Raw genomic sequence first — 13,250 nt, 5'->3', positions numbered from 1 at the left:
AAGAGCACATTCCCAGGGGCTGACGTGGGAAGGAACTTGGTAAGAACAAGATGGCGACTGGAGAAGGGTAGAGGCGTTGAGAGTCTGTGATGGGAGAAGAAGCTGAGGCAGCAGGAAGCAGAGCTGGTAGGGCTCCCGAGGCCCCGGAGGTGGATGAGCGGATACTGTCACCACGGCAGGAAGCCAGTTCCTGGAAGCATCGCGCAGGACAGTGACATGTTCTGCTTTGTGCCAGGGGCCAAAAAAAAAACAGGACTCTAGCTTCTGTGTGGAGAGTAAGCTTTGGGAGGCCAAAGTGGAAGCGAGGAAATGTGTGTGAAGTACTGAGAGATCTCTCCTTTAGATTCTGTGTACGTTCATACATGTGTTTGCCAAAGAGCAGTGATCAATATGGAGGAACTAGGAACTTATTTTTATTTTATTTTATTTTATTTTATTTTATTTTATTTTATTTTATTTTATTATGTTATGTCACCTAGAGTCCATCTTCAGTTCGGATGTAGCGCTCCATGAGTTAAAACTGTCTTGTACTCCAGTTCTTATGTGCTTGGTAACTGGAACAATAAACCTCCTTTCCTCTCCTCTCGGTGGTGAGCAAAAGAGCACGACAAGCCGTGTCGAGGAACTTACCTCAGTGCAGAGGGGCTCTTACAAAGTCATCCCTTCCGAGCTTCAGCTCAGTCCCCCCACGTGAAGTGAGTCTCAGATCCGAGCTCTGCTACAGCGGCTGAACAAAACTGAATTTCTCCGCGTAAAACAAATAATGGAGGCTTTCCCCCCTCCCCTGAAATAGAAGGGAAATAAAATGGGGAAAAGAGAGGAGAGGAGAAGGGCCGAGCAACATTCTAGGAGGGTAGAGCCCACAGTGAGAAGCGGACAGAGGGACGGTTGTATGTGAGAACGGGGAAGCCTGAGCTGCTGCTTCCGTGGAGGCATTCCTGCAGTGCAAGGCCTGCCGTCGCCTAATTTCGTCTGCTGTTTTTGTGTTACTTAAGGGAGTTTCTTGAGTTCAGGAAAAGCTTTCAAGGGATGATAAAATGATCCTTAAGGTTAATATAAAAATGAGTCTCTCTGAAAATGTGCTAAATATTGAGAACTGGCCATTCTAAAACGGATGAATGGGTTTAAGGTAAATTATATGGCTCTTAAACAGCAAGTTGTCCCCACCTGTTAACTGTTTTCCTAGACTTATATATATATGGTATATAATAAATATTCATAATATATATACATGGTAATAGAGGAGAGTGATTTTAAAGTCAATAAAACTAATATCTCTTGCAATCATTGTTCAGGTAGCAGTCTTGAACAAGACATCCATAAAACTGATAAATTCTAAAATGACAGAAATAAATGGGGCCAGGTTCTCCAAATTTCCCCTAAAATATTATATGTTCACATGTGCCAGTGAACCTTGAGTTTTTAGGAACAAATTATTAGACTCTATGCATACAATAAGGGTAACATTTACATCTCTCGTATTTTTTACTTTAGATAGCTGCATACACACTCCTTTTTAGGAAATACACTTGTATTCAAAAGTGCTATAAACAATTCAAAATATGAACCTTTGTGCACTTCACAATCCTAAGGATATCCCTAATACGTCCATGAAGCATTTGACATTTGAAAATAACGATTTCTTAGCATGCTTAAAGAAAACAAGGCAAATCACTGAGCATTAATAATTTGCACTTATTTATCTTTTTATATTTTTCCAAAGTACGTCCATGTGTACTTTTCACTGTTTTTATTAATAAATACGTACAGGACTTACTCTATGTTTCCAGAGCAAATCTGGTGAAAACCCACGCAAATTAGTGTGAAATTACGGTGTCAAGGTATGGGTGGAAGATGGAAAAAATGATCTTCCCATGATGCTCAGTAAAAAGAGTCTTGCAGCATGAATCCTGAGTGGCCCATTTAAAAATAAACCCTGATCACATAAAATGAGATTTAATGCTAAATGAGGCCTGCTTTATATGGGCAACCCTAGATAAACTCTGTACCGCTGAGAGTATCTCATTTTGCTGCCACACAATTTTCCGTGTATATTAACAGCCTTCCTGAGGAAGCAAAATACTTTTAAATCATTTAATGTACTTTAAAACATTACTTTGGTCTAACTCACAGATAAGTTAAGCCACATAAAAATTTAATATCCCCTAAGGGTAAACAAAACAAAACAAAATACCATAAAAATGATGAGGTTAAGAAGGTTGACATGATTCCTAGGAAAAATGAAGATTTCTATAGGAAATTGTTTTCAGGGCCAGCTGAAGGACATTATGATAGAGATCATTGCTTTAACATAATTTCAGAGGCAGTTAATGTTGAACAAGAAAGGAAAGAAAACCCAAGACAGTGAAAGGATAATTAATTCAGTCTTGGTTTTAATTTCCAAGGATCATATGGTGAAGTGACCCTTCATAACAGACACCTGAACTAGATTTATATTTTGCTTTTTTACCTTGTGACGTTTAACTCTTTCTGGTGTTTATTCCATTTTGACATCAATGTTTCCCCTACATTTTACCAACTCAGCTGCACAAAGCAGGTGGGGAACGGTGTTGCAGAGGACGAAGCCAGGCACCTCCAAGGCACCCTAATTTTCTGATAGTCCCTGGAGATGGCATGATGTGCCTGGGGTGGAATCCTGGGGGTGGCAGAGGTTAGTTGTGATTGGTAGCCGGGAACGTGAAGACCCCAGATGAACGCAAACCCTGTTGCCAAAAAGGGACCAAGACGGTCAGACGCCAGTCAACGCGCGGTGTTCCAAGTGCTGAAAAGCAAAGGTCAGAACAAAGTCATCGTGGGAAACCCGCCTTATTTCGCAGATTCTGTAGCTTCCCTGGTGACTACCGACGGTGCCTCCATGTGCCCGTCTCTGCACTAGGCCTGGGGACCCCGCTGTGAGCAAGACAAACTGGCCCCAGCAGTGGTACTGACGAGGGCGGACCAGCATGGAACAAGACGACGCAAGGCCATGAGTTCTCCAAAGGGGAGACGTGAAGTGCTAAAGGGCCAGGCATTGCGGGGTGGCTAACCTCATCTGTGTCGTTAGGGGAAGCTGTGACGTTGCCACTGACACCGGGAGGGTGAGTAGCATTTCCTTCCTCCCCGCCCTCCTCCAGTCCGCACTTAGCAGCGCAAGCCCGTCGTGGGACAGCAGACGGCCTGGCACGTGATAGGTTCTAAATGAGTATCTGTCAATGAGTTAGAAAATGGTTATTCAGACTTCCAGTTCCTCCACGACTGAGAGGTCCTCATCCCTCCCAAGCCCTCCCTATTCGAGCCCCAGGTTCCTGCACACAACGCGACAAAAACATAAGAGGCCCGTGAGAGGTGCAGCAAAGAAGGCTGAGTCCCAGCACTTGAGGAATGACATGCAGGTGAGCCCCCAGCCGTCTGTCCTGGGTGCTTTACCTGAGAAAGGGGCTGCAGAAGCCTCCAGCTGGGAATCCTCAACAGGACAGACCTAGAAAGCCCCAAAGACAGCCTCGTTCGACCAGGCAAAGGATAGGGGAAGGGGGCCTACCAGCAGAAAGCCTTTGTGCAATACTGCGTCAAACCCAACCCGTGACGATGGGAAAAGAACGCGCTCCCCCGACCCTGGTGCTTTCCGTGGAGCTGAGCGGGGAGTTGCCTCCGGCACTCAGCACCTCACCATGCCACAGAAGCCGGGAGTGAGCTCCTATTCCCCCGCTGGGTTCTCTCCCATCAGTAGAAACAAGTGGTAGCGAGTTGAGGGTCACCCTTAACTAGCAGCCATGAGACTTCAGTAAGGGGTGGCAAGGTTGCATGAGTCACCCTTATGCTTTAGTCCACAGCCTCTGTGAGCATCAGCAAGTCCTCCACACTCCAAAATTCCATTTCTGGAATTGTTGCCACATTCATCTTCTTTGATTATTTTTGTCATATTTACAAATTGATCTATGTGCCATTTCTTTCTTTTTTTTAAAATTGTAGCATAGAAGTTAAACTTGCCACTGAAAAAGAGTATAATGAATGTGTGTGTGTGTGTGTGTGTGTGTGTGTGTGTGTGTGAACACTCTTTCGAACTAGTATAACTTGTTCATTCCCATTTAAGGTTAGAAGGCCTCAAGGCCACACTGTAAGGGGATTCACATTTTGGAGGCAACAGTGGTATAACAATGCATTTCATGCTGCTGTTCCATAGTTTGCCTAAGCACAGAGAGAGAGACCAAGCATTGCACTGGAAGGCTCCAACCACCCCATTCATACCAAGTTATGTTGAGCTAATCACGGGAGAAATTTCTCTTTTCCCGGGGTTTTGCTTACATTTTTAAGCTAGTTAGAAGTCAGAATTCAGTGTTTCCTATTCCTCTTCTGAACTCTAGTGAAAGACCATTTGCCCTACTAAGTAAAACTAACATAATGAAAACAATATATGGGGCTTAATGAATGAATGAAATTAATAGATAATTATTGATTACCAACATACTAGTGCATCTTGCTGGCCACTGATTCACAGTAGTGAAAAAGACAGAAACATGATCCTTGATCATTATTAGCAAGTGTCTTCTCTCTGATTTCAATAGTTGATATAACGAATTACTGTAACTCTCATGTCTTCAAACAACACAAATTTATTATCTTCCAGTTCTGTAGGTCAGAAGTCTGACAACAGTTTTTATGGAGGCTCCAAGAGAAAGATCTGTTTCTTTGAGCTTATAGGATTAAGGTATCTGGTTCTGCTTGCTTGGCTGTCAGTGATTGCCACCCCAGTAACCCAGGACCACCCCATTCCTCTGCTCATGGCTTTCTACCATCTTGCAAACCACGGTGGCAAGTCAGATCTGCCTCACCTAATATATCACTGGCCCAGTCTTTTGCCTTTCTCTTCCACTTTCAAGGAATGACTAGATTGGGTAGATAATCCGGGACAAACTCCCCTGTCAGGGATCTTTATCTTAATCCCACCTGCAAAGTTCTCCCTGACGAGTCAGGTAGCATATTCATAGGGTCTGGACATCTTTGGGTGAGGGGAGTAATATTCTGTCCACTGCATGGAGAATGAATTTAAGAATTTGGCTTGTGAAAATATTTTCTTGAAATAAATTTATTTCAAGTAACAGTTTAAATTCATATCATATGCTTTGAGAATGAAACTAAATTAAAAAGTTGCTCAGATGTTCATAATGGCATTTGAAAATTCATGTTTGTTTTTAATTTCAGATAAATCCAACTTATTTAAACTCAGGTGGAAAAATTCTGGTTTTCCTCATGCCAACCAAGCCCTCTTTTCTAGTAATTTTGAAAGGCTCAACATTCTCGGTTCTTTGTCTACAGCCATCGGCCACATCCACCATACAAACTGCCAATTCTGAATTATTGTTTTCAGTTTTCCTGTTACAAAGCTAAGGAACACTGCTGGAGGACACTGAGTCAATCATCAATTGGCACCATCAAAAAGAAGAGTGTGTGTGTGTGTGTGTGTGTGTGTGTGTGTGTGTGTGTAGTTTTCCAGTATCATACTTATCATACTTTAACGTACTGAGCCACCCAGGTGCCCCAAAAGACTCACTTTTCAAAAAAAAAAAAAAAAAAAAACAAACTTCCATTTTGGGATGAAAATAAAAATAACATAAAACCAAAAACTACCAAACGATGTAAGAAGAACATAGAAAAATTATCAACACATAAAATTTTATAAGGAAAACACAAGTGAAAATAGAGACGCAGATTGTCAGAGGCACCTGATATTAAAAGCAGGTCACATCTCATGAATGGTTTAAATATTCAAACCAGGAAAAAAGTTAAATGGCTTATTTCAACAATATCTATTGATTACTATGTGATAAGGGGTTAACATACAAAAAAGAAAATGCAGGTCAGTTTTATTTAATTAATTGGACAGAATTTTGTATTATTTTTAATGCTTCTTTAGAAAACATGAGACATCAAAGATCTCTTAGGACATAGATTTCTTCAATATCCTGCTCAGAGATTTTGCTTAACAATTTGGCTTAACAATTTGGCTTAACAACAAGGCTTAGTTGTATGGAAAAAGGAAAGTCTCTATATTCAGATAACTTAACCAGTCAATTATGGGGCAAGTGCTAACAGCTGTGTTCCATTATAAACAAAATATGAATTCTAAGATAATCAATCCATCATACTTAATATATATCTGTACAATGCCTTTTTGTACAATGCCTGAATACCTTTTTATAGGATGAAATGCAATAGTCTCAAAGTAGTATATCGAGGTGTTTAAGGAGCAGTGTGTCAGTGTTGTTAAAGTGGGAGTTAATGTCATGTCATTCTAGAAAGAAATTTTAAAATCTTTTGATGTCTTTATGGACAGTTTTTAAAAAATTCAAATGCTTGATAAATTTCTTAATAAATTTCATTTCCCCGTATGATACCATTATGAGGTTTTCTTTTTTCTTATTTTATTCTTTTTTTTTAATTTTTTATTTTTTTATAAACATATATTTTTATCCCCAAGGGTACAGGTCTGTGAACATTATGAGGTTTTCTTAATGGTAAATTTAATCCACAGGAAAAAATACATATTTCTGAATGGAGAAACAAACCAATGGAAACAACTGATTTTCACAAAACTCATTTATTCTAAATAAGTTAGGGACAGTGAGAATTTAGCACTGTCTTGGGTGGCTCTCTAAATTCAACAGTTGGAGAAATAGGAAATTTTTAGTGAAGTGTCTCCTGATACAAAGGCAAGGAATACAGTGCCTGGTAGCTCAGTCATTAAGTGTCTGCCTTTGGCTCAGGTCATGATCCCAGGGTCCTGGGATCGAGCCCCACACCGAGCTCCCTGCACCACAGGAAGCCTGCTTCCTCCTCTCCCACTCCCCCTGCTTATGTTCCCTCTCTTGCTGTCTCTCTCTGTCTAATAAATAAATAAAATCTTCAAAAAAAAATGAAAAGCAAACCAAAGGCAAGGTATAGAACAGAGTTTTTTATACTGTTTTATACTGTGGGCAGTGACATAGGAAATATCCACTGGGATGTACCACTGTCATCTCACACTCAACAACTACAACAGCAACTCTTAACGTGACCCCTGAATAGCTTGGCATTTTCTATTTCTATCAATTCATCAACCAATCATGCCATCTAGAAATCATAATCAATTTACTCCTTTCTTTATTCTCCTATTTCTTACTAGCACTAGTTTTCCCTTTCTCTTCTTTGCTTTCCTTATTCCAATTAATAATCTTAAGTAGTCTTGTCCAATAGAACTGTCTGAGATAATGGAAAACTTCTGTAAATCTACACTTGTAATATGACAGTCACTAATCATATGTGAGCACTTGAAATATAGCTAGAAAGACAGAGAAACTAAACTTTCAATTTTATTTAATTTTAATTAAATTAAATTTAATTATGGCCGTGCCCTGAACAGCACACAGTGTAAGCTTCATAAACTTGCTTCATCCGTACGTGCGTCTGGTCATTTAAAAATACCTTTTGTGGGAAACCTGCAATGTGCCCAGGCATAGTGAAGCTTCAGATTCCCAAAGGGTCTAGTGGCAAAGAAAAGAAAGTTGCCGAGGTGTGTGCGCAGGGGGGTATAGGTGAGTAGATATATACCAACTAGATGCTGAGAAAAGACTTCTTGAGGAAGGTGGTGCTTCACATGTGACTCGGTAGGTAAAGGGTAAAGATGAGGAAGGGCAGAGAGAGGCCTGTTGAATATTAATGAAGCAAAAGAGAACATGGTCCACTTGGGGAGAAATTAGGGAAGTTCAACATGGCTGAAATATGAAATCTGAAGTAAGGAAAATGTAATGAGATGAGCCTAGATAGTTAACCAAGGACCTCAGTGTGATGTCTAACCATTTCTCCCCACTACTTTAAAGTGTTTAGAAGATAATTATGAGGTAGAGGACTAAATCCAGTTTTAATTTGGTTCTTAAAATTTGTTTATTTTTAAGTAAAAGAGAGATATAAATAGACATGGAGGTAAACAAGATATACAGGAGGGAGAGTGGGTTGGAGGGTGCAAAATTTGTGGGGATGTCAGTTGGGAGATTGTTGCCATAGTCCTAGTCTGTAATGATGGTACGGAGAGAAAATAAAATGTATTGGGAAAACATTATAATGGAGTTCGAATCAGCAAGATTTGTGATTGATCACCTGTAGGATGTGAAGGGAATTGAGGAATCAAGACACCCCTCAAGTTTCTGACTCTGGCCTGTTGGACTTACAAGAGACCGGCGATGTCATTCATTAATGTGGGAGGGTTGACCTGGACTGAAAATTATTCCTAAAATAACTCACTCACATGGCTGTTGACAGAAGATCTCCGTTCTTGGATGTATGAACTTCTTGATAGAGTTCTTTGAGTGGTTAGAGGGTTTCATCCCCAGAGCAAGTGGTGAGCGGAGAGAGAGGAAGAGAGACAGCGAGAGAGACAGCGAGAGAACACGATGCTTTTTATGACCTAGTTTTGGAAGCTGTGCATTCTTCTACCTTATCCTATTTGTTAGAAGGGAGTCAGTAGGCCCAGCTGAATGGGAGGGAATTAGGGAATTAGGTTCCAACTTTTGAAGGGAGAAATATCAAAGAATTTATGGACCTACTTGAAAACTACTACTAAAACTACAACTCTAATATAGGGGAAATATGAGCTTATTTATTATAGCAGTTAGCATTGTTCTAACTATTGTAGGGGAACTATGACCATAGTTCTTTTTTTTTTTTTTTAAGATTTTATTTACTTATTTGACAGACAGAGATCACAAGTAGGCAGAGAGGCAGGCAGAGAGAGGGGGAAGCAGGCTCCCTGCTGAGCAAAGAGCGTGATGCGGGGCTCGATCCCTGATCCCGAGACCCTGACCTGAGCCCAAGGCAGAGGCTTTAACCCACTGAGCCACCCAGGCGCCCCTGAACATAGCTCTGATCCTACTCATTTGCCTTTGTGAAGTACACAAATGGCAATTTTCGATGGCCTGTCAGGAAACACCTGCAGTAGGAGTGTGCCGACAGAAGAGGAGCCCAAAAATGATTCTAAAAACTCAGTCAAACTGTGTGAGGAGAGCCAAGAAAGAGCGCCATGTAGAAGTTATTGAAACATAGAATTTTGAAAAGGAAGCAGAAGTTATAATGCAACTGACTTTAGGTGATAAATAGTTACTCCTGGAGAGGAAGAAACAGAGAAAGGATGGGGATTGTTAGGTATCTCTTGTGTTTTATTTATTTTTTACTAAGATAGAGTTCCAGAAAGCATGACTGTATGTCTGTATTTGTTTGATTTGATGAACAATGAGTATCTGTTGTATTTATTATATGTATTTTTATATTTGAAAACACTTGTGTATTTGAAGTACCTGTAATATTAATAACATTTTAAAACATGATTAACTTTGCAAAATTCCAAAGAAAGTTAAGTAGGTAAGGATTGAAAAATACCCATTGGAATTTAGTAATAGAGTGGTCACTAGGGATCTTGATAAAAAACAATTTCAGTGAACCAGTAGTTATAGAAATCAGATTTAAGTAAGACAAGAAGTTAATAGGGAGGTTGACTGGAAAGATCAGAAATGGGACTTTTTAGATCAAGATAAGTTATATTTTTGTTACTGTTTCTCTCTAAAACAGTGACTTAAGTTTATTTATTAACCAAGGTGGGGGGAAGCCAGTAGGGAAGGATGTCATGCAGTATCAGACCAAAACCCCCAAAGAGCAAAAGAAGGTCCAGAATGCAGATAGAAGCCTTGTCAGGTGTCGCGGCCGATCGACCAGGAACGTGAGGGTAAGAGGATGAAGAACAGAACTCGAGAAGCAGAGAGATGGGGGCAGGAGGAGCCCTGAGGAGGATGTCCAACAGAGCCGGTTTTATTCCACATCTTACAAGCATTTATAAGGCAGACCCAATAGAAGGAGTAATACATCAGTATCTAGTCAGATAACCGTAAGTTCCTATAACAACTTTACATTAACTACAAACAAATCTCGTGATGCCAGGTAATCACGGCTAATGCCATTAGCTACTACTGATACAAGAAGTTACGATCAACCAGGGAGTGGGTTATGGGAAGTACAGGAACAACAAGGACCAACTAAGAATTGATGACCCTGACCACATTGTTCCCTTCTGTAGGGAGAACTTGTGGGAAGTCACGTAGGCGAGCGCACGACACATAGCACAGACCCTCTCTCAGTGTTACTCAACTTTCCTGTCCTTAACCCCTTATCAAGGCGTCTGCACTTTAAAGGAGACACAAGTCAGGGCCTGGTTTGATCCACGACTCCAACCATGCCATGGCCTCCAACAGTCAGGAAAGGGACTTGGGTCTTTCTTTGTCTTCCTGTGTGGTGGGGAAAAATGTGAGAAGGTGAGCGCAGAGGTTCTTGTTAACGGCAGGAATTCGAGAGAGTCACTGTGAAAGCCAGGCGGGAGCATGAGTAGGGCTTAATAAGCATTGGAAAGTCTGGATAGCTGCTTCAGGAATCAGAAACTAACCCGTCACAAAACTGTTCTGGTGCCTGGGACTACCCACCTGAGTCACCCTGGCTGCTTTCTCAGAAGCAGGTGGTGAAATGGAGTTTGGGGTGCAAATGTTTATGGGGGATCAATGCCTACAAAAGAGTGGAAACTGTCTAATGAGTTCTTGTGGCCCACTGGGTGAATAGCCACGGAGCATTCATGTGGTGAAGGTAAATGTATCAATACGTCGAAGTTCCAAGAACAGAACATTGAGTAAAAAAAAGCAACCTGCCTAAGGATATCTGTCATATGATAAAATTTGTGAAAATTTTTAAAACAAACGACTCAATAATATACGATATGTTATGGATAAATGGAGACAGTGGAAGTATAAAAACGTCTATGGGAATGGTACACATCAATTTAGTCACCTCTGGTCAGCATAAAATGGAAAAGAAGGGAAGGTTCTATCTGCAAGGCAAGTATGTCAAGCCTCATGCTTGACGCATAATAAACACAATAGGTGTTAACTAATATAACAGTAAAACATGTTAACACATGTTTATCCTTGCTGGTGTATATACAGGCATCTGAGGTTTTATTTTATTTTATTGCTATTATGTTTAAAAGATGTGTACTTCATGATTTTGAAGAAATAAACACCATGAGGGACCCTTTCCTATTAGATAAGGTCAAAAATAATAGCAATTCCCAACATGACATGTGACTTTAATTTCAACTTTTGTAGGGCCAAACCTCTATGAATTGGTGATTAAGTGAAATAGTCAAGCCAGTCACACACTGTTTGAATACACATGCGTGCACACACACACACACACACGAACCTGCTCTCGGTGTAACATAAGCACCGATAACCTCATTTAAAGGCTAAGGCCAAGTGCATTTGTCTTTTCTCTTTATCTGATGAATTCTTCAAGGGCAAGATGGTGTCCCTTAATGGTCTGCTGGCCAGCCGTCCCTGGAATATTGTGCCCACTCAATAAATAATAATTATTTCAGCTCCTTAATAAACAATCATGCAATTACTCAATAAATAATCATTAATGATAATGAAATGACCGAAAAGAATGGCAAAACTTGAAAAAAGCTATAAATGAGATGTACCTGTTTGAACCCAATTAAATGTGATTTTTGTGGAAGGTATATTTAGAACTTGAGCCCTGTGAATTTCATATAGGTATTTTGTAGATTTTAGGACACTCTCGCTCTTTTAGTTCATATTATCATTGATGTCTCTGCTGTATTCACGTACATGCATATAAAGCTGGGTTATGCATGTGTGTATACATATATGTATATATCCATATCCCTGTATATGTGTGTATGTATGTTTGTATATGCACACATTTTTTAATGTTTTTTCAACTTAATTTTATTTTTTCAGTCTTCCAAGATTTATTGTTTATTATTCAATGTTTATGAATAAACACATTGTTTATTCAGTGTTTATTCATTGTTTATTCATATATTATGTTTATATCACACTCAGTGCTCCATGCAATCGGTGCCCTCCTTAGTACCCACCACCAGGCTCACCCAACCCCCCACTTTTCTCCCCTCCAAAACCTGTTTGTTTCTCAGAGTCCATAGTCTCTCATGGTTCATCTCCCCCTCCTATTTCCCCAACTCCCTTCTTTCTCCTTTCCTTCTCCCAATGTCCTCCATGTTATTCCTATGCTCCACAAGTAAGTGAAACTATGTGATAATTGACTCTCTCTGCTTGACTTATTTCACTCAGCTTAAACTCCTCTAGTCCTGTCCATGTTGATGCAAAAGTTGAGTATTTATCCTGTCTGAGGGAGGCATAATACTCCATTGTATATATGAGCCACATCTTTATCCATTCGTCTATTGATGGTTATCTTGGTTCTTTCCACAGTTTGGCGACTGTGACCATTGCTGCTATGAACATTGGGGTAGAGATGGCCCTTCTTTTCACTAAATCAGTATCTTTGGGGTAAATACACAATAATTTCTTAAGGAATCTCCACACAGTTTTCCAAAGTGGCTGCACCAACTTGCATTCCCACCATCATGTAAGAGAGTTCCCCTTTCTCCACATCCTCTCCAACACACGTTGTTTACTGTCTTGTTAATTAAAATTAACAATGTGGTTTTGATTTGAATCTCCCCGATGGCTAACGATGATGCACATTTTTTCACGTGTCTGTTAGTCATTTGTATGTCTTCTTTGGAGAAGTGTCTGTTCATGTTTTCTGCCCATCTTTTGACATGATTATCCGACAAACACATTTCTTCCATCTCATTCCTGTATCACTGATTCTTGGCCAATCTGTGAGGCATTACATTTATCTTTGTCAGTATGTATGTGGGAAGAATCGTCTCCATATTCTAACACCATTGACACTATGGTGGTCTACTTGGGACCCCAGTCTTCTATGCATCAACCATCACAGGTGTTAGCTAATATTATGACTATCAGATTACTATTCAGTGATCTCATAAACTAATTTGTAATGAGGTATTAGTAACTCAAAGGATCACTTTCTTACTTTAGTAAGGACCATTGATACTTTTCTCTGAATAAGTGATTGACAGTATGAATTCAAGACATATGTACTATCCATGCATGCTGTTTTGGACATACAGTTCAATAGGGTTCCTTTGCTAGTAATCAGATCTTTGCATATGTACATATCCTTGCTACACAATTCAGATGGCAGGTGAAAAATAAATTCGCCCTGTCATTTTTTCTCAGCTATCTAGCTTTTTCATCAAACAAATGAAAAAATCATATTGATTTTGCATTATTTTCCTTTACTTTAGTCCTATTAAAATATAAACC

This window comes from Mustela erminea, chromosome 2 (genome assembly GCF_009829155.1).
Source record: "Mustela erminea isolate mMusErm1 chromosome 2, mMusErm1.Pri, whole genome shotgun sequence".
In the NCBI taxonomy this organism is placed as follows: Eukaryota; Metazoa; Chordata; class Mammalia; order Carnivora; family Mustelidae; genus Mustela; species Mustela erminea.
The sequence above is the reverse complement of the archived record's forward strand: the minus strand, read 5'-3'. Positions refer to the sequence as shown.